The 22,991-nt window shown below is 41.4% G+C and overlaps 1 protein-coding gene across 1 annotated transcript in view; it reads left to right on the top strand.

The window, feature by feature from the left end:
• Positions 1-1,259: 1,259 nt before the first annotated feature.
• XRCC4 (X-ray repair cross complementing 4) overlaps positions 1,260-22,991 on the top strand; it is a 234,677-nt gene continuing 212,945 nt past the window's right edge. Inside the window, exon 1 of the mRNA XM_081881260.1 lies at positions 1,260-1,266. The gene's annotated coding sequence lies outside the window, so the exon portion shown is untranslated. The remainder of the gene's footprint in view (positions 1,267-22,991) is intronic.

Here is a 22,991-nt window from a genome sequence, read left to right as displayed (position 1 = left end):
TGTGTTCAACTACATTTAAGACAGGTCAGTGCCAGTTAAAGCAAAAAATTGTTAGAACACTAAAATATGGTATTGATATCCAGTCCCACTCATTCAGATTTTAAGCACATGTTGAATTTTCATGGCATGGTATATGTACACACATTACTAAACAAATTATGACCAAAGCTGAAGTACTGCAGAAAATGGGTTTGAAGTCCAGTATTTTAACAAAAGGATGCTAAAGAAGTTACAGAGCATTAGAATTTACAACAACCAAATGGACTATCAAAATGGCCACATTGTAGTCAAATAGATAGATAGATAGATAGATAGATAGATAGATAGATAGATAGATAAATATAGATGATAGATAGATAGATGATTAGATAGATAGATAGATAGATAGATAGATAGATAGATAGATAGATAGATGATAGATAGATGATAGATAGATAGATAGATAGATAGATAGATAGATAGATAGATATAGATGATAGATAGATAGATGATATAGATAGATAGATAGATAGATAGATAGATGATAGATAGATAGATAAATAGATAGATAGATAGATAGATAGATAGACAGACAGACAGAAAGATTCCTTCATTGTAGGGGGTTGGACTACACTGACCCTTGTGGAACCTTCCAACTGTACAATTCTATGTTTCTATGAAAAATCTGAAATGTTACCATGTCAGAGAAAATGCATGAAATATAGGCTTAAATGACAAAACACATCCACACACCTGGGCCTCTGCTGACTCACAGAAGCCAAGAATTAATCTCTTACTAGCTATAATCCTCAATGTTCATTCATTCCCTTCTAGTGAGACATGGATTAGACCCTTCATGTCAACAGCACAGCAGACAGCTCCTAAGCCTCTTAAATTAAAAATATATTTGTCGAATAATATCTCGACTGGATAATTTATTTTTACTAAAATGAGATGTAATCCATGAACTTTCTTCAGGGCAAAGCTAGATAGCCTTGTTTTGGATTCTGGGTTTTGAATGTTGGAATGTATCCTGATCTCTAGATCCTGTGCAAGCATTTTGTTTTGGACTTCCCTTTAAAAATGAAATGAAAAACCGGTGCAAAGGACATTTCATAGGGCTTACTTAATGGAAGTTTCCTTAGCTGTCTTTCACAAAAGGTAGTAAAATTGTTCCAGTAAAAATTGCTGGAGTGCTGGTGTCTTACAGCACAACTCTATACATTTCAAATCAGACAAAAGCTCAACTGAGTTCAGTAGGATTTATTTTCAGGCACATGTGTATAGGAGAGGTGGGGAAACTTAGCTCTGGGGCTGAACTTGGTCCTTGGAATCCTCTCCAGGCCACACACCTCATGGACCTTGCTTCACAACCTGTTTTTCCCTGACTGGAATGTGTCCTGGAACTCTGATAGTGCCCCTGGATCGGTGTTTCCCAAAGTTTTTAGACTACAACTCCCTTCATTGCTAGCTAGCAAGACCAAGGGCCAGGAATGATGGAAATTGTAGTCCAAAAACAGCTAGAGACTCAAGTGTGGGAAACATTGATCTGGATGGAGGATAGAGGGTGATCTGTGTGAAGAAACCCATCTACTGTACAAAGGAAACACTCACACTTGCTGTTCTGCCCATTTTTGCCTCGGGCTCTGACCACCACCGACAAGTGACCCTCAGAAGGTTGCCCAGATTGTGGCCCTCAGTCTGGAAAAGGTTCCTCACCCCTAGTGTACAGGAGAGTCACCTAGGACTCCATTCACATTCTAAAACAGGCTTCCTCAACCTTGGCCCTCCTGATGTTTTGGGCCTACAACTCCCATGATTCCTAGCTAGAAGGACCAGTGGTCAGGGATGATGGGAATGGTAGTCTCAACACATCTGGAGGGCCGAGCTTGAGGAAGCCTGTTCTAAAGCCAAGGACCAGGCAGAGAATCTACCCATTTGCAATTCCTTTACAACAGAGAAACAAAAGGGTGTTTGTTTGTTTGTTTTATTCCCTTTCCCCACTCTCTTGGGTCTTATCTGGACTAACATGTGGATAAATACAATGTGAAGCTATGGCTATGTGGGAATCCTGCATGAAGGTTAGGGATGGGTCAATCTGTGGTTTCTCTGAGTTTCTCATTTCTCCAGCCACTCCTCCCCATTTCCCAATCAGTTTGCATTTAAAAAAAATAAAAATAAAAAAGTTCTCATGAAAATACAACAATGTAAATTTATCCTGATATACACATTTTTGCAAAACAGTTTTTCATAATACAATTTTTAGATGTTATATTCACGCATATGCGTGCCTTCATGCTCACGTTACTCTCACATCTGCCTTTTTGCACACATTACTTGACTGTAGGATTCAGAGGAGTGTGAACATCTGAGGATGGCTGCATTTTGGTTCATGTATTGTTTTGGAAAGTGTGAATTACATAGGTTCACCTTTAAAGGTGAACTGAATCAAATTTCTCCCCTACCCTGAAGGTTAAAGCAGTGAACTGTCAGAATGCATTTACTAATTCATATCCTGAAAAAAAATTCGATTTTCAAGTAGGAAATATACATGAATTGACATTTTACATAAAACTTAGCCAAAGTAAAATGATATTGCTATACTATCTTGCTGCAGGCTCTCCTGCAGGGAAAAGAGCTTATGTCTGCATGTCATTTGATGATTTCAGTAACATGAGGAGTTGTATTTCATTTACTAAATAGCCTATCTTCCCCGCTCCCCTTCTTCGAGAACTGAAATCCGGCAGAACTTGAAAGGATATTAGAGTACAGAAAATACCATATGAAGGCATGACTTAAAATTTCCTCAGCCGTGGTATGATTTGATTGTAGCCCCCATTATCCTTGACCTTTGACCCTGCTGGCTGGGGCTGATGGGAGCTCGTACCCAAGAACATCTAGGTTCCTCATCCCTGACATAAAAGCTTGGATTGCCTCTTGAGAAAACTGTTGAGTGGTAGACCTCACAAGCGACATGCATGCAACAGCTGGGTGAAATTTTTGGTTCCTCTTCTAAAGTAATCAAAGGATGAAGAAACTCTATTATAGCTCTTTATTTTCATACTCATAGCTTTTTTAGAAAAACAGATGAAGACCTGAGATTTATTATATGCTCCTGTTATTTGTCATTTCAGGCAGATACAAATCCTCTTAATTCTAGCAAACTATATAGCAATGCACAGCTGTATGTATATCACTGACTTCACCTAATGCTAAAGAACAGCTCCTAAAGGGAGCTTAGAATGAATTTGAAGCAGCGCTGCCTCCCACTTTTACCTACTGTTTCGAAAGTTCCTTTATTTTAAGCGCCATCTCTGAGCTTATAGGCTGAATAGAATCCTCTGTTTATGACCCTCTGAATGTTTTTCTGTATAAATCCGCTAAGTGGCTAAAAGCCTGTGGTGGATGCCTCATGCTTCACCTTCTTGCATTTTCCCTCTTTCCATTCTGAAGGCTCTTAGACAAGACATGTGGTATATAAGGTTCAAGATCTGCAAAATGAAAAGGGAGGCCTGTTTAGATTATTTATTCCTTGCTTCCTTACCACCAGCTGCCTCCTCACTCCTGCTATCCCCTCCAGAGCAAATTCATTGCAGAGGAAGCCGACTGAATCTCCTACCTTCTTGGAAATAGGATTGTTGTGGAGTTAATTGTAGCTTTCATCAGAATAAAGCTGCCAGATGTGAGGTGCAAGCAGGGCTCACCACTGCCTCAGAGAATATGGCAAATCAGAGAAAGAGAGAGTGTGTGTTGTTTTGCTCAGTTATAAATTAAAACACCTGTACTTCCCAGCTCAAGCACTCTCTGTACTTGCTTTCATTTATGTAAGCTGGCACAGAGGAATAACTGGAGCAACTAAATACCTTTCTTCCATCAATTCTTAGCACAGTATTATGCAAGTGTCAGAGTTTTGAGGATGCTGCAATGGCTGTGGTCTCCCATGAGCTGAGTCTGTGCTGGCCAGCCAAGACATTTTGCTGCCTGAGGCAGAGCTGAAAATCCCTCCCACCCTAAAGTCAAAGTAAGTGCATACCACCTAAGGCTAGCCAAGTTATTTTGGCACCTGGGTTAGAAAATCCCAGAAATACCTTTCCCTTGCAGTCAAAGCTAATAAGAATTTTTAAAAAAGCTACTTGTGTTAATTATGTTTACTTTCCGCCATTTCATGACACTCAATATCACCTTCCTGAAGTGGTTACTTCACTCTGCTTAATAGCAGGGCCACTCCAGAGCCAGACAGAAGGCAGAGGATGAGAAAGTGGAGATACAGTGGTAGAGGCTGAAGACTGCTCTTGGTGCTGGCTTCTTCTGGCTTGATGGGGAAGCTAATAACAGGAATGATTCTTGCCCATTTTCCTTTGTGACACCTCTTTCCCTTTCTTTCAACTGCTTATTACTACTAGTGCCTCTTCAACATGGATGGAAAGGAGACAGAAAAAGAGAGAAAGAAAATTGTGTGTGTGTGTGTGCGTGTGCACGTGCGTATATATATATATGCATATTTTTAAAAAATATTATATTGGAAGCTGCCCAGAGTGGCTGGGGAAACGCAGCCAGATAGGCAGTGTATAAATTTATTATTATTATTATTATTATTATTATTATTATTATTATTAATTATTTTAAGGTGGCTATTGCAATTCTAAGCACACATTTTGTGGATAGAATTCCTACCGAAAAAAGTGGGATTTCTGAGCAGACATACCAACAGTTGCACTCTAAGGCTGCAATTCACCTAGGAGTAATCCCTACTGTACACTGGTTTATGTGCCTCTGAATAAATGTGTGCAGGAAAATGCATATTGAGGGTATGGTAAGAAGTAAATTCCCAATCTTGAAAGATTGGAAACTATGGCTGTAAAGAAGTAAAAAAAAACATTTTATTTAAAAAATGTGACAGGAACAGTGTTGTTACCCTGTTGTGGATAAAGGCAGATTGCAAGTTCTGTTGCACAAGTGGAAGTTGTTCTGCTTGTGCAATGACTTTGTTTAATACAACTGACACTTTAACATAAAAAGGGCATTGACAGGATGGAAAGGCAACAAAGATGGAATGAAGTTCATGGTTGTTAATGGGTCTCTATACATTACATTTCTGAACAGAATGCTTTCCTGTCCTGAAACAACTTCCAGATGGATGCTGTCTTTCTGTGTCATTTCACTATCGCTGAAAAAGCTGTGTAGGAACTTGCTCATAAGTTGCTTTAGATCTTGGGTAATCCAGGTGTGAAAGACACCGAAGGAATTGTGACCTGATGCTGATGTGCTATTGGAAACTGTGGAAGCTGACCAAACCTAGAAGACATTTCAAGCCTAGGGAGCAAGTTGATGGAGCGACCTTCCTAAAACCTGGCCTTTGATAAATAAAGCATAGTAGCTCAGGGCCAAATAACACTGTTGTTACATTGTGAACATGTGTAACACTCTCACAATTTTTGTGTGTGTGTGGTCCTAATGAAAAGAAGGTGTGATGTGAACTGGAGTTGATGAGCAGGGGCAGAGCTTGCATGCCCCCCCGGCTGATTTTCTGCTAAAAATCAGTCTTCCCCAAGCTGCTTTTGCGCCTATGGTGGTGAAGAGGCCAAAGATGAAAATGTATGCAAATGTGAAACATGACAACTTTTCCCTTAAAAGGAAGGGAGACTGTAACATTCTGCTGCTGTGTAATATCTTGGTTTCTTCCTTCAGGTGAGTCATTAACAATGGAATCCTATACATGCCTACTCAGAATTAAGTGCCATTCAGTTCAATGGGACTTGCGTCTAGGTAAGGGAGCATATAGGATTGCAGTCTAAATAAATAAGTGGGTGGAAACACCTGCTCTCCCAGAATGGGGTACAACTGTAAGAGGTGTAAATCTTATAGATGAGCTGATAAATGTTTAGTTGGGAGCAAGAATGGGGAAAAGAAAAGGTGTTGGCTGGCTTGCTGTGCTTTTTCTGTGCCTGGTACTGTTTTGTAAAACTACAAATGATGCTGTTATAATGCTTCTCAGCTTAGCTATCTTGCACTGGGGCAGCAGGGAATTCACACATTCAGCAAGATCTGGGCAAGCCTTGAGTGTGAAAAATCTGATACATTCAAGCACTGTGAGCAATGCTATCACTGGCAACATAAATAATGCAGCATTCATTGCTGGGTTGCTTGTCATTTGGTGTGTTTGCCATGTGTATATTATAGGCCATGTTAAAAAAAAATGTACATCTGAGGGTGCAGAGAAATATAATCTTAATTGGTCTGTTGGTAAAAACTGATTTAAACATAGCCAGAATTCTGTGCTATATAAACAGAGTTGGGTTTTTAAAAGTTCTCACAGTTAAATGGCCAAGTTAAACAAGATCCTACTGTATGTTGGCTTCTCAGCAGAAACATGAAGAAATAAATGAAGCGAAAAAGGGAAAATGCCTTAGTTTTCTGCTTATTGGGATTGTGCTCTACAATAATAATCTGCACATACAGACATTCTTTTTCATCATTTGTTGTCAACATGGGTGTGAATAAAACCATAAAAGCATAACATTTCCAATCCCTGGTGCCTGCATAACATCAGCCAGCAATGGTGGTGTGCCAGTTTTCCTTTCCAACTCATGTATGGCTACGGTGAGCTGTGCACTGGGGCTTTTTTAAATATACAGATAGAGTGATTTGTGCATAAGAGTATAATAAGAGCCATATCAGACCCATCGAGTTCAGCATCCTGCTCTCATGGTAGCCAACGAGATGCCTATGGGAAGCCTGTGCTTTCCAGCAACTGTTATTCAGATGAATGCTGCCTCCAACAATGTATGGGGAACATAGCCATTGTGGCTAGTAGCCACTTGTACATCTTGTACAAGTGAATTCCACAGTTTAGCTAGGCCAGGGTGTACCCCCTTTTTGCCTGTTTTGGGATCAACCTTCAGCTTCATTGGCTGGCCCAGGCTTCTAGTATTATGAGTAAAGGTAAAGGGACCCCTGACCATTAGGTCCAGTTGCGGACGACTCTGGGGTTGCGGCGCTCATCTCGCTTTATTGGCCAAGGGAGCCGGCATACAGCTTCCGGGTCATGGGGCCAGCATGACTAAGCTGTTTCTGGCAAACCAGAGCAGCGCACGGAAATGCCGTTTACCTTCCCGCCGGAGCGGTACCTATTTATCTACTTGCACTTTGACGTGCTTTCAAACTGCTAGGTTGGCAGGAGCAGGGACCGAGCAACGGGAGCTCACCCCGTCGCGGGGATTCGAACCGCCGACCTTCTGATCGTCAAGTCCTAGGCTCTGTGGTTTAACCCACAACACCACCCGTGTCCCTAGTATTATGAGAGAGGGATGTAATTGCGCAGGATGCTAACACACAACACTTGGATGCTGGGTGGCCACACATGACTTGAGGATTATGTGCTAACTCCTAGTTCTCAAGTCTACAGTGTAACAGACCTTGGGCTATATGACTCCCAGCCAAAGCATGAGAAGGTGGGCTGTGTGGAATGGCAGGAATGTCCTCTTGGTGGTATAGTAGCACTCACCATGATGCGAATGGTGGTTGGGCAAGGTGACAATGAAGTTGCAGGGGCTCCAGACTGGTGGCAGTGGCCCACAACTGTGTGAGTATCTGCTAGATTGCTGCTGGAGCTCCAGCAGCTTTGCCTCATCCCTATCTTGACAAGGGGCAAGACCACACCCAGCAGGAGGATGCTCCCTCTCCTTTCACTGCTGATGGCTCAAATAACTGCAGTCTATTGAGAACATTGCTTCATGGGCATCTCTAAAACTATGGCTGACCAAAGCCACTGGTTTAGCATACTTGTGCAGCTGGGCTTGCCCAAACTGGGCAATCCATACAACAGGGTTTCAGTTTGGTGCTGGAAAACAAGAGACAAACAATTTCCTTCCCAATTATGTGGAAATAATGTTGTATCTTGTTGAAGATGTTTTCCCACATCTTGGTTGTGTGAGATGTCAGGCTGAAGTGAACAGCTGTTTCTCCAGTGCTTTGGGCTGGTACTTTGCCCTTTTCTTATTATTGCATGCTTATCTTCCTTGAACTAAATTTTGGTCTGGGACATGGTTAATAACTAGGTTTCATGCCAGAAATTGTGTGCAATTGAAGAATCATATGAAACGTGAACCAGTCCAAAACTACATTTTTTGCCAAATTCCTGCATAAAGCCTGACAACATATTAACAATTAGTGTTTGAAGTCCACTGACTACAATTCTCTCTCTATTTTTTAATGTGCCCATCTGTATCCACCTGCTGGGTTTCTTCTGTCATCATTTCAATTATTGTTGAAATGTAATCTTGCAGAGCTGGGTTGGCTATCTCAGGGCTTTCCAGATGTCGTTGGACTCAGCTCTCATCAGCCCCAGCCAGCATGGCCAGTGGTCAGAGATGATGGTGGAAGTTACAGCCTACATCATCTAGGTAAAGGTAAAGGGACCCCTGACAGTTAAGTCCAGTTTTGAACGACTCTGGGGTTGCGACGCTCATCTCGCTTTACTGGCTGAGGGAGCCGGTGTTTGTCCGCAGACAGCTTCCAGGTCATGTGGCCAGCATGACTAAGCCGCTTCTGGCGAACCAGAGCAGCACACGGAAACACCGTTTACCTTCCCACTGGAGTGGTACCTATTTATCTACTTGCACTTTGACGTGCTAGAGGGCCACAAATTCATTCCTCTTGTGCTAGATCACCCAATATAAGGCTTTAACCATCCTCTTAAGCAGTGGTGTCCAAACTTTTCCAAAGAGGGCCAGATTTGATGAAGTGAGGACCGGCCAAAGTTGTTGAGCTTACTCGTTGGGTTTAACTTACATTTACACTTAGGTGTTGAGACAGAAGGGAACAATGACTGTGGTCAAACTTCAAAGAAACAAGCTCTCCATTATTATTGGCATCTCCTTTCCTGGGCTGCTTCAACTCCTGAGACTCTACAGCAGCCTTTGTCAACCTGTTGCCCTAGATGATGGAGACTACAGATAGCATGAGAACTGAGGCATGATTTGATGAAGTGAACGTGCCAGCACCAATGCGAAGGGTGAAACAGATCTTCTGGACTGCAGCCAAGGGATCCCCGCCCCCTCCTGCTTGTATGCAAGTAGGAGTTGGGATTGAGGCTGCTCCAATGGGAAGGGTGGCATCATGCTACCTGAGACATCCCTGTCCCCTCCTGCATGCACGCAAGTAGGATTGGGATTGGGGTTGCTCTGATGGGGAGGCTCCGTGCTGCCTAACTGAGAGATCCCTGCTATGACTGTTTTAGCAAACTCTTCAGCATACCTTTTGGGTGGTTTACCCTTTGTGGCCCTTTCAGATCTGCGTACTATACACAAGTCTTCCATGCGAGGGGAGGCCTGGGTAGGCCAGAGGCCTGCGCGTCGTCTTATATACGTGCTGGGATTGACAAGGCATCTGACCCTCACCTGAATCTCATAGCTCTCCCGTAGCTGCCTCTGATTAGTTTTCATTTAACTCTTGGGGAAAATAATTAGCATCACACGTCATGTGCATGGAAGTTGCTGAACCAATTAACCAACTAGAAGGATTACTGTTAATAGCACCAGTTTTTCTATAACTTGATATTGCTGGATAGTTTTGATGAACTGCAAAAGCATTTTTAGTTTGCTTTCTGTTGCCACCCTGGAACTTTTCTCTATTAGTGCCACTTTGTTTTGTATGATTTCTTGCAAATGAAGGAAAAGAAATTTTCTGCTTGTATATGTTGATAATATAATTTTGGTTACTGAGGACAAACAAGATTGTACAAAAACAAGATTGGGTGCAGGCCTGGCCAGGACATAGGTGCCCTGACTGTGACAAAGGTGACCTGTGTGCTTGCTTGCTTGATTAACAGCTGTTGGGAACTTCAAGGTCCCTGCTCTCCCTTCTTATGGTCTTTGTACTGGACCTGGAGACTCCAACAGAGAGCATTTCATGTCAAGAAGGAGGGCAAGCGGGCACCCTATCAAATGACAGGGCAGGAGCTACACAGAGCAGGGCCTTTTCACTGGTGGTGCCCATTGTATGCCTCGCTCGTCCCAGACCTGCTCTCTTTTGCCCTGTATTTTGGAGCTTTATAATTTAGGAAGACTTTGGAAGAACTGGTTGACAAGTCTTATCAGTCGCTGACGTATGAGCGAATTTTATTTGCTGCTGTTCTGGGCTTCTGATGCACCAGGGTTTACACCATTGTAATAGAGTTGGCCAGGATGCCAGAAGGGATACAATTTATGAGCTTTCTCCATTATCTGCACAGCAGGGGGTGTTCTGTCAACAGTTCAATGGCTGAGATGAAGCATTCCCTGCTCGTTACCTGCTTTCAGCAATAGGGGTCACTGTACCCAATTGGTTAGCTGTCAGATTCTAGAGCTCCTCATTGGTGGCTCTTAGGTAATTCACAAAACACAGAGTCCATTCAGAAAACACAGTGTTCATTCATAAAGCAGTAACATAAATCTCCATTGCTACATATTGGGTTTGCAATTTTGGGAGAGGGGAGACTGCCTGCTAGGGAGCGGGCAGGCTGGTGAGGCCCCCTAGATTTAGAGGCCCTAGGCTTTAGCCTACTTAGCCTATACATAAATCTGGCACTGGGTCAAGGTGGCGGACGCCCCTCTGCCACTGTCATCGCTGCAGCATCAATGTCCCGAACGTGTACTGTAGTATTTATTTATTTATTTGTTTAGCCACGCCCCCTGGCTGACCAGATTGGTCGGCCCAAGGAGTGATGCAGCTGGGGACTCCCTAATGGCGCGGTGGCTAGTCACGTTTCCCGCACAGAGGGGAGAGCTCATGACGAGTCCGCAAAAAGGAAATGGCTTTGGTGGGCAGGCACCTCAGGAGATTGCTTTTTCAAAATTGCCGGGGGGCCATTTGAAACCAGCCCAGGGGCTGCAAGTGGCCCCCGGGCTGGACTTTGGACACACCTGCTTAAGCATACCCCACCCCACCCCGCTTTTGTTTTGGTAAGCTAAGTGATCTCCTTTTGAAGATTTCAACAGTAGAGATTTCTTGCTTAAACCTCATAACCATACACACCACAGGGCTTCCATGGAAACCAAAAGTCTGAGGACTACCAGAGGGAAATAAATATCTGTACAGTATGTATTTATTATTCAGTTGGTTTGCTGTTGTACCTTAAAAACAATTAGAAAAGATGTAGAAAGAACAGGAGTAAGAATGAGGGGAGAGATGCGACTGCTGTCAAAAAAAGCATCTATGCATCTATTTCTTATAATATCTAATGCAGGGATAGAAGAACCTGTGGTCCTCCAAATGTTTTTGGACCACAACTCCCATCGTCCTTGGCCATTGGCCATGCTGGTTGGGGGTGATGGGATTTGTTTTTCCTTAAACAGCTTCTCTACAGAAGCATAAGTACTAAATGGCATAAAGAAGTAAATAAGCAAGCCAGGTGCAGGGATGCTCTGCTCAGCTCAATGACTATGGCGTGTAATTCTGCCCCCAGAGCACGCTGGGAGTTGCAAACATTCCTGCATACTGTTTGCTAGATGTTCATGTAATCAGCCAAAAACAGGACAAAGGAAGAAAATTGGATAGGCACACTGAGCATCTCCGAAGCATGTGAAGTGTGTTGCTATCAGTGGGAAAGATTTGTGCATATGCTAAAATGTGTCAGTTAAATGGCCATATTGTGTCCTCTTTCAATGAATATTCTGGAGAGAACCTTCAGTACAATTAATTACACTTGCCCTTTCTCTCTTTCATTCTTGAAGATTTGAGTTGACTTTAATTAGTCTCCCTCTGTTTGCTTGTGAGCACTTAAAAAAATAATAATTAAGGGGTTTTTTATAGTCAGGTTTTCCCAAGTTCTCACAGCTCTACTTACTAACAAAACAGATCAAGTTGCATATCTACCAGGCGAGACAGAGAGTTATTTAGCTGTAGCAGGAAGGGAAGGTAAAAGGACAGAGTTGATATTTGTTTCACTTCTGACACTTTCCCATTGCTTTTGCAATGTAAATAGCCTGTCCTGTTTGCATTACCATTTTAATTATGCCTCTTCAATTTCTTCTCCTCTCCAGCGTAGTTTTTTCCTGATGCTGTTCAAAAGACAAAAGTTATCCAGTCCATCGTCTAAGTTCATTGTTTTGATTCATTTCAGCAGCGATATTCCTCAGTAATCATTACATTCTGTTTTATTTCCTTTCTTATGAAAAGGGAAAATTAATGTCACACCCCATAGTTTCAGTACTTTGTTCTCTTTTTAGAAGTCCATGAGGAAGTCCTCCTGTACAAATTTTCCTGAAATGTATTTGAGCTGTGTCAGAGTGTTATGTGATTTTGGACAGATCCCATTCATAGGAGTGTCCCAGCAGATCATACTCCATTGCATTAGTGCAGTGAAAATTGTTGACTGATGAACCATCGAAGAGTATTGTGGTATTTTAAAGGCTAACAAATGTTATGACAGCATAGGCTTTCATAGACTAGTGTCCTCTGTGCATATTTTGAATACATTTCAACTCTGATTGAATTGTTACTATCTGCACCTCTTGCATTTCATTGCTCTGACTCCAAAATTTACAACCCTTTACAATAATCTGTATATACCTGCAATTGAGAGTTATAATTCATGTATCTGATGATGGGAATTGAAACTTGTGAAAGCTTATGCCATAGGAAAATTTGTTAGACTTTTGAGATGCTAGAATACTTTGTTGAGCAGGCATTTTCCCAAAAAGTTTTTTTATGAACCGCCCTAGTAGGGCAGTAATTGTTCTTTGATAATTTGTCACCCCCCCTCCATGATGGCACCTGGGGTGACCCACCCCCCGCCCCCCTTCCTACGCCCCTGACTGCACAGGTTTCATAGGATGATGTCATCTATATGTATTCATTGATAGAATATCAGCAGCTCTTTCATAAGTAGGCTACAGTTTTAATAACCTCACTATGGAACATTTAGAAATAACATTTACTCTTCTACTTTCCTCTCCTTCAGAATAAATGGTATATCCTCCCCAAGGAGGGGATGTATCCAGAATCGCATCCAGAATTGAAGTGAGCTTTGACAAAGAGATGTAAAGTGGGAATACTTGCCACAGCTCCAGTATGAAAAGAAGTAATGAAAAAATACTTCACTTAGCAAAAGCCAGTGGTATTGAAACCCCAGATTTTTTACGCTTTACTGTGTGACAATCCCACTCCCATTTTAAAAGCACAGTGTAGTCCTAAACTTTATGCAAAAGCTAGATTGCTGTATTTAAAGAATGAACTACTCTTTTATAACCAGGTGTTTTAAACTTTAAGCCATCCCCCTTTTCTAAAGAGTGAGAGAACATTGTTACGATAACAGCATATTTATCTTTCATCTGTCAGCAATTAGTTTACAAAGCTAATTCTCTGACTGTGAGCCAGGTTGTGAGGGAAAGCCTTTGTTGCAGTGTGTTTTCAGATTGCTGTTAATCCACTCCCACCGATTGATCATTGCCCATATGGACTGTTACCAAAGTGGGATTATCTACAAGGCTGATAGAGGAAGCCAGAGAGATATCTGGTTTATTTCTGGCTTTCTTCAAAGGAAGTACAGAATGAATTAATAGGGTCAGAATCCCCCCCCCATATATATTTCTGGGTGTCTCATTGTCTGCCTACTGCTTGAAAAAGAACCATTCATTTTCTAAGTAATTAGCACATACGGACATCAGTCATTTCTGTTTAAACTTTGGTAAAGAAGGCCATACAAGAGGTGACATCATTTTCCTCCATATGTTTCTCAAATGGTCCTCATTAGATTGGGTAGAGAATAGATGGGCTAGAAAGGGATGAATGGAGTCCCAAATAATGTAGAGTGAGAAGCCTGATTTTGAAAACAAAAGTGACACATTTCCACCTTTCTGGATCAACAAAAACCTTTATTGATTATTATTTTTTTAATGTCAAAGTTCTCATAGTTGGGGATAGTGTATCTCAACTTGTACAGTTGCAGAATAGGTAGCCGTGTTGGTCTGCCATAGTCAAAACAAAATAAAAAAATTAAATAAAAAAAATAAAAAAATTCAATAAAAAAATTCAATAAAAAAATAAAAAAATTCCTTCCAGTAGCACCTTAAAGACCAACTAAGTTAGTTCTAGGTATGAGCTTTTGTGTGCATGCACACTTCTTCAGATACACTGAAACAGAAGTCGCCTTTTACATAAAATTGGACTCAGACCCCACACAAGAATACAAAAAAGAACTGAACAAGATTGTTAAGGAGCTACCCCCACACATCCAAGAACAGATCCTCACAAACACACCAACAGAACCTCGACCAGGAACTTTCTATCTTCTACCTAAAATACACAAACCAGGAAATCCAGGACGCCCCATCATTTCAGGTATTGGCACTATTACAGTGGGTGTCTCCGGTTATACGGACTCTGTTCTGAAACCATATGCCATCAGTGCTCCCAGCTATGTACGTGACACCACAGATTTTCTGAGGAAAATACAATCTTTAAATAATCTTCCTAACAATACTATACTAGCTACTATGGATGTGGAATCTCTGTATACCAACATCCCACACAACGATGGTTTACAAGCTATAAGGAACACCATTTCAGATAAAACCACAGCGGACTTTGCTACCAAACTCTGCCAATTTGTCCTTACCCACAACAACTTCAAATTCGGTGATGACCTGTTCCTTCAGATCAGCGGCACAGCAATGGGCACCCGCATGGCCCCACAGTATGCCAACATCTTCATGGCAGATTTAGAACAACGTTTCCTACCCACTCAAACCTCTCTTGTACCTGCGATACATTGACGATATTTTTATCATCTGGACACATGGTCAACAGACCCTGGACACCTTCCACCAGAAATTCAATGATTTTCACCCCACAATCAACCTAACAATGAATCAATCTATACAAGAAATACATTTTTTGGACACTACTATAAAAATACAGGATGGGCGCATAGACACCACCTTATACCGTAAACCAACTGACCGACAAACATATCTATATGCCTCTAGCTACCATCCCAAACATACCAAACAGTCCATTGTATATAGCCAGGCACTACGTTACAGCCGCATCTGTTCCAATTCTACAGACAGAGACTCTCACCTAAGAGATCTACAGCAAACCTTTTTAGAACTAAAATACCCAGCAGATGAAGTTAGACAACAGATCAACAGAGCCAGACTGATACCCAGAGAGAACTTGCTGCAAGACAGACCCAAAAAAGAAAATAACAGAACACCTCTAGTCATCACATACAGCTCCCAAGTTAAAACAGTACAACGCATCATCAGAGATCTACAACCTCTCCTGGACAATGACAGTTCTCTTTCTCAAGCTCTGGGAGGAAGACCTTTCATTGCCTACAGACAGCCACCCAATCTTAAACAACTCCTAACCCACAATAATACTACAACCAGACTTAACACGGACACTGGCACCAGAGCCTGCAATAAACCCAGATGCCAACTTTGCTGCCACATACACCCAGACAACACCATTACTGGCCCCAACAACATCACACATACCATCTCGGGACTATTTAATTGCTCATCGTCTAACATTGTGTATGCCATCAAATGCCAACAGTGTCCTTCAGCTCTCTATATTGGACAAACAGGCCAAACCTTACGCCAAAGGATAAACGGACATAAATCTGACATCAGGAATCACAAGACAGAGAAACCAGTAGGAGAACACTTCAATCTCCCAGGACATTCTATACAAGATCTCAAAGTAGCTGTTCTATTACAAAGGAATTTCAGAAATAGACTGGAAAGAGAAGCTGCTGAATTGCAACTTATTACCAAGCTTAAAACCATGGAGAGACCTGGTCTGAACAAAGACATTGGATTCTTATCTCATTATACATGACAAAGCCATTTTTCACCTTCTCACCCCTTGCTTTTTCCTGTAAGACCTATTGCAGTCGTTAAGAGTCGTCAACAGGCTCATCACAGCTATCTGCCAATCACCCATTCCCACCACCCTTCTGAGTAATACCCCTCCCCACCTTCTCACTATATAGAAGGGTCTGGTGACTTCTGTTTCAGTGTATCTGAAGAAGTGTGCATGCACACGAAAGCTCATACCTAGAACTAACTTAGTTGGTCTTTAAGGTGCTACTGGAAGGAATTTTTTTATTTTGTTTCAACTTGTACAGTTGTAGTGTCTTATTCATCCTTTAGCGTTAAAGATGTTGCATATATTTCAGCCACCATTTTAGTTGACCACGCTGGTGATATCAGCCATAAAAGGAGTGATGTAACTTTGGCAGTAGGAATAGACATGAAGATGTATACATAGAATCATAGACATGTAGAGTTGGAAGGGACCATGAGGGTCATCTAGTCAAAACCCCTGCAATGCAGTAATCTTTTGCCCACCGTGGGTCTTGAACTCACAACTCTGAGATTAACAGACTCATGCTCTACCTACTGAGCTATGCCAGCAATCCATATGAGTTGGAATGGTTTAGGACCAAACACTGAGGCAATGGCGATCATGCTACTGAATGAAACATATAAAAGTTGTTTAAGTCTCCATTGATTCTATGGAAATTACTGCTGAATGGTTCTGTGAAAACTCATGCCACTTTTGTTTGAACTGTGTGAAGAATCATAGGTGATACCATTCAACAGAAATGCTGATGCCCTTGGCATCAAGAATGCTGAGAATGGATGACTTTAAAGCTACTATTTCTTTTATATATATATAATATTTATTAAGTTTTTAACAAAAAGAAGAAAAAGAATAAACAATTGACAAAAAAACACACAAAGAAAATCCACATACAATACAAAAACCAAGATTTAACATACATTGAAAAAAGAAAAAAAGAAATAAAACTCCCTCTTTCTGATATCTTACAATCATTTACTTATTTTCCTGACTTCCTCACACCTTCCTTTTTTGTATTCCATTTAAAAATTTGTTCAGCAAATTCATACCCTCTTAATTTACCCTTAATTATTTGTCCTCGCATATTCTTACTTCAAATTTTCATCTAATATCAATCCCTTCTTGCATATTCTTATTTTGCCTTATTGCTAGAACCACTTCGTTTCATTCCAACATCATTAACATTCAATAATTTTACAGTGTTTCTGTAGATAAATTTTAAAACTCTTCCAATCTTCTTCCACCGACTCTTCTCCCTGGTCTCAGATTCTGCCGGTCATTTCCGCCAATTCCATATAGTCCATTACTTGCATCTGCCATTCTTCCAAGGTGGGTAGGTCATGTGTCTTCCAATGCTTTGCAATGAGTATTCTTGCTGTTGTTGTTGCATACATAAAGAAAGTTCTTAAAGCTACTATTTCAAATGCAGTGGTATTTTGGTAAACTATTACAGCTTCAGAAACCAGAAGAAATGTGGAGGGAAGGGGGCAGATTATAAACGCAGAAAAAGCAAGGGATAGATAAACAAACAGTTCACTATACAAATGTCAAAGCTCACTAGCTGCTAATCTAGAAAACATCTGTTTATAGCCATGGGTATTCTGATTTCCATAAGGCTGTTTTTACATCTCTGACTTCAATCACCCTTGCCTCACTAAATTAACAGAATAAATAAATAAATGCAGATTCATCAGTGCCGCTCTTATGCTAGTAGGAGGGTCCTATTTAGTGATCTAGGATAGGCCTCTTAATATAGGAAAGTATTCTCTAACTCCATAGTTGGCTCTATTGTCACAGAGGAGTTGGGAGTACAGTGGTACCTCTGGATGTGAACGGAATCTGTTCCGGAGCCCCGTTTGCATCCTGAAGTCTGCATCCTGCATCCGCGGGTTGCGATTCGCCGCTTCTGCCCATGATGTCGTTTTGAGCGTCTGTGCATGCGTGAGCGGCGAAACCCGGAAGTAACGCAATCCGTTACTTCTGGGTCGCCGCGGAGCGCAACCTGAAAATATTCATCCCGAAACATATTTAACCCGAAGTGTGACTGTAATGAATTCTTCCTTTGTATTTACAGCAATCTAACTTACATGACCAGAGAGGAATCCCAAAACAAAAATATTCTCATGCTTCTTCATACAATTATAGAATTATAAAGTTGGAAGGGACACCAAGGGTCATCTAGTCCAACCCCGACTCTGATACCAGAAGAGGGTGAGGCAGCGGTAGAGGGGGGAGTGACTTGAAACAATGGGAGACAGAGCAGTAAGGAGCAGCTCACAACCTTCCTTACATTCTCTTTCTAATGTAAGGAATGGAAAGCCACAGTCACTTAATTTAGGATGATAACAGGCATATGGAGGAATGCACATGGCTCGGCTAGTGCTCAATCATTTACCTATAAAGTACCATTTTTAAAAAAATGTTTGACATTCATGTGCACATCTGTGAATATTCATAACTTTGCATAAGCATAAACACACAATGTCAATGCTGGGATAGAAGCATGTAGGAATGACAACAGTCACAGAAGGTAAGAAAGGAAATGGGATCGGTGATGAATAGAAAGCAACAGATAGTTTCACAAAACGGCATGTGTGTGTGTGTGTCTATACATGTGTGCATGTATATACATGCATGTGTGCACACACGCACAGATATACAGATATATCTCAAACACATGGGAAGTGCTGATTTAATGACATAAATCCTCAGGTGTGCTTAGAAGAGAGTACTCGTATTACCACTTACTCTTTGCACAATCAAGCAAAAGAATAGTTTCTCTAAAATGAGAATGCATTTCTTAGAAAAGTAAAACCATTTTGTGAAGTGCGGGTAAGAAATGTTACAAATCAAATCAAATCTGGATAAACTCAGGAATTTTGACTAGGGCAATTTAAAAATAAAATAAGCACCGCAGAAACACTTCTAGGGATGCATTGGAAGGTTGAATAGAGTGTGCTGTTTCATATACTGCAACGCCTGAAAATCATAGAATGGTAGACTTGAATCTCTCCTAATTTCATGACAAACTTTTTTTTTAAAAAAAGCAAACCCATTGTTTGAATCTATTACAATGGGTCGACTGAGAATTAGCATGAATGCTAGTAGTGCCAAATGGGCTTCGTGGTTTGAACTAAAATGGATAAAATGAAATATATATTGGTAAGCATTTCATGTTTATAGAAGCTGCATGTATTATACATGTCCTGCATAGTACATCTGTTTCAAGAAAGCCTTTAATCAAAAGCATGTGATACAGGAGAAATGATCAGCGAATCGAATTCCCATCCCTGCCTCTGGAGTTCGCAAGTGCATCCCTTGTTCCACCACATTAATATTTATTATGCTTATGGGGAAGCTAAGACACTGGGATCTGTTTGCAATTACCAAATTAAAATGCAATTAACCAGTCACAGAGAACAAACAGTGTTTCCTTTAAAATATTTTAAAGAGGTAGAACTGAGGATGAGTATAAAATTTCCTGGCCTAGGATGTTTTTACTTATGGAGGTTTCCTATGAAATATTGTGAAGGCCGACTTTTTTCCCTTTTTCCTTTTAAAAGATCCCTAAGCCAGAAACCCATTTAAACCAAACAATGCTCTTTTTAAAAAAAAAAAATTGCTGGTGCAACAAAAAGATTTGTTTAGAACATTATATACCTGGTGGAAACTTCTCTGTAGTTATGCCTGCAGACCTTCTTCTCTGTCAAACAACAGTTACAAGTGTGTATAAATCAGATGCATTCTCCCTTCTCTGAATGGGCTGCTTTTGACAGCATCTACTTGACAGCTTCCTCCTGGAGGAATAAACACTGAAGGCTTTGTAAGCATCTATTTACAAGTAGGACCAGCAATGTGGAGTGCTCCTGTTCAGGATATGAGCCAGCCAGCCCAGCCATCTTTCAGGATATTTTATTCCACACACCACTACTGCATTATGGCACTGAGCATAGCCTCCAACATTTCTCCAATGAAAATAGGGACGTCCAATTCAATAACAAACAACAACAACAACAATATTATACCCCACCCATCTGACTGGGCGGCTTCCACCATATATAAAAATATAATGAAATATTAAACATGAAAAAATATCCCTATACAGGGCTGCCTTCAAGTGTCTTTTAAAGGTTTGCTGCCATATGTCTGCAATTTCCCGGACATAGCTGTCAATTTTTTTGGGGGGGGGGCAGATTTTGCAAAAAAAGCTGAACAACTTGTGTCTGGATTTTCACTTTTTGAAACATGGCAACCCTAAACTTATCTCCTTGGCTTGGGGGTCGCATAACTCCATACCCTCCAACATTTCTCCAAGGAAAATAGGGACATTCTAAGGAAAAGCAGGACATTTTGGGATCAAATCAGAAACTGGAACGGCTTCTCTAAATCAGGGACGTCCCTGGAAAATAGGGACACTTGAAGGGCCTGAGTGTTTAGTACACCTCAGGTTAAGAACTTAATTTGTTCTGGAGGTCCGTACTTAACCTGAAACTGTTCTTAACCTGAAGCACCACTTTAGCTAATGGTGCCTCCTGCTGCTGCCGCACTGCCGGAGCACGATGTCTGTTCTTATCCTGAAGCAAAGTTCTTAACCTAAAGCACTATTTCTGGGTTAGCGGAGTCTGTAACCTGAAGCTTATGTAACCCGAGGTACCACTGTACTAATATATTTTCCCCTTCCACTCATAGTTCTTTGGGTCCAAACATTTATAAACTGAACTTTTATGAATTTATTTTTTTGTGGCAGAATGAAAGTTCTCCCCAATTGAGTGCCCTTGGTTCCACCAAAGGAGTTACAGTATCTTTGTTATCTGCCTGACACAAAAGAGATGGAATTCTGCACAGGTCTGAATGATTTCCTTATATTCCCAGCTTTGGAATGGAAACTTCCTGCTATGGGGAAAGACTTGGAACAGTTCTGCTTGCATGTCTAGTCCCGAAACAACATCTCTGGTGATCTTTCGTCAATTTATCTTTCTGATGGAATTCACAGCTTTTGGAGTCAATTTAGTCACAGTGGTTGGTATGGTTAGCAGCCAGTTTTACTTCGGAACAGAAGGTTAAGGCTACAAGCCTAAACACTAGGGAGCAAGCCCCATTGAGCACACAGTGGGGCTTACTTCTGTTGCAGTGTAGGTTCTTTGTCTTATTCCAAGCAAGACATGCATAGCTATAAGATTTAAACGGGTTCCTTTACTTAAGATGATCATCCATGACATGCTGCAAACAGAAGCAAGCAAGCGAGGGAAGGGGAAACTGAAACTAAGCTCACAACCTAGGAAAGCCACCCATCCCCCTCTCCCAGATACATTAACCCCTTACCGACATTTTCTTCTCAATGCAGTAAGTGTTAATTCAAGGCTGCTGCCTATTCCAGCAACTTCTGAGTAAACATGTATAGATTGTGCTGTAACTCTGCTTTCAGTTTTGAAGCAAACTATGTATGATTTAGCACCATGCATTCCTTTACTCACAGTTTTTTTTATATTAACCACAACAATTTAATTGACGTCAGTGGGCTCTAAAATTGCTTAATATTTATATATTGCCATGTTGGACATAGTAGGGATGGGAACTCTTCAGAAGTTGTTGAACTCCAACTGCTATCATCTCCAACCAAGCATGGACACTGGTCAGAGATGACACTAGTCATAGTCAGGCCAGCTGCCATGATCTACACAGTGGAATGGTTGTGGACTCTTCTTCCTTGGAGGTCTTCAAGCAGAGGTTGGAGGGTCATCTGTCATGGATGCTTCCATTGAGGGTTGCCATATCTTGAAGAGCAAAAAAGAGGACAGCCTGAGCCACTGCCAGCCCGAGCCAGGGAAAAAGGCACATGGGTGCAGGCATGTAGGGCCACTGCTGCGCCCATGTGTCTCTTTTCCCAGCTTGGGCTGGCAGTGGCTGCAGTGTACAGAGCAGCCTACGCCTAAGCTGCCTGCACCTGCACTTAATGCACTGAGTATGCAAGGAGAATGCAGGCAGAGGCGAGGCTACCATTGATTGTTGAGATCAGGTATATTACTAGCCCAAATTGTGATTCTGCAATAATTTAGTAGAACGAAATACTCTCTGCTGGCAATGTCGTGAAAACACCTTGTTTGTTTAACACACTGTGCTTTAAATCTTGATTTCCCACTGTCTACTCCCTTTTTTGGTCATATTATGTCTGAGACAACAGGAGGGGAAGCCTAGTTCAGCGCCTGTTGGACATGGTCCAATTACTGTACTTGGGGATCTGATTAATGGTTTCCTGGAGGAAAAGCAAAACTCCAGCCCACCAAAAGCTAAGTATTATAGAAGTAGCACTTTAGGATTACACACGGTCTGTTCTTGAGTGTTGCTGAGAATTTTGTTTTCTCTGTCTCTTGGTGTGAAGAAAGCACAAGGGAGAGGTTTGAAAGCGATAGTCTTAATGCTGCAATTTGCTTTGTCCAGGAGCTTTAAAAGACTGCATTGAATATTAGATGCTGCAAGCACTCTTTGGTGAGGCATTGGAAATATTATGAACTATAACACTTTCATACTGCAAGGTTAGCCAACATAGTACCCTCCAAATGCTGTTGGACTCCAACTCCCATCATCCCTAATCATTGGCCATGCTAGCTCAGGTGATAGAAGTTGTTGTCCAACAGCATAAGGTGGACCACAGGTTCCCCATGACTGTCTTAAGTCATTTACTTCATCCAGGAAGCTGCCTTACACTGTATCAGACCATTAGTCTACTTAACTTGCTAGGTATTGTCTAAACCAGTAATGAGGATACCTTGGCCCTCCAGTAGCTGTGGTACTCTGCATCCCATCAGCCTTAGGTAGCATGGCTAATGGTCAAGGATGATGGAAGTTGGAGTCCAACAACATCTGGATGGAGACAGGTTCTGCATCCCATCTACACTGACCTGCACCAGCTTTCCAGAGGTCCTTTCCTGTCCTTCCTTGAGATACTAGGTTTGAGCATGGAACCTTCTGCATGTGCTTTGTCACTCAGCTAGGTCACCCAGACCTATATAACTTGCCCTGTTCAACTGAATATCAAGTTATATTGACCTCATATACATTAAAAGATATCACATAAAGGATAACATTTAACATTCTTTTGATAAACATGCACTCATGTTGCTATGGGGAATTGATATAGAAATGCAGTGATTGAATAC

Source organism: Podarcis erhardii (genome assembly GCF_964252035.2).
Source record: "Podarcis erhardii genome assembly, chromosome: 11".
NCBI lineage: Eukaryota > Metazoa > Chordata > Lepidosauria > Squamata > Lacertidae > Podarcis > Podarcis erhardii.
Note: the sequence above shows the minus strand (reverse complement) of the source record. Positions and strands in the feature narration are given on the sequence as shown.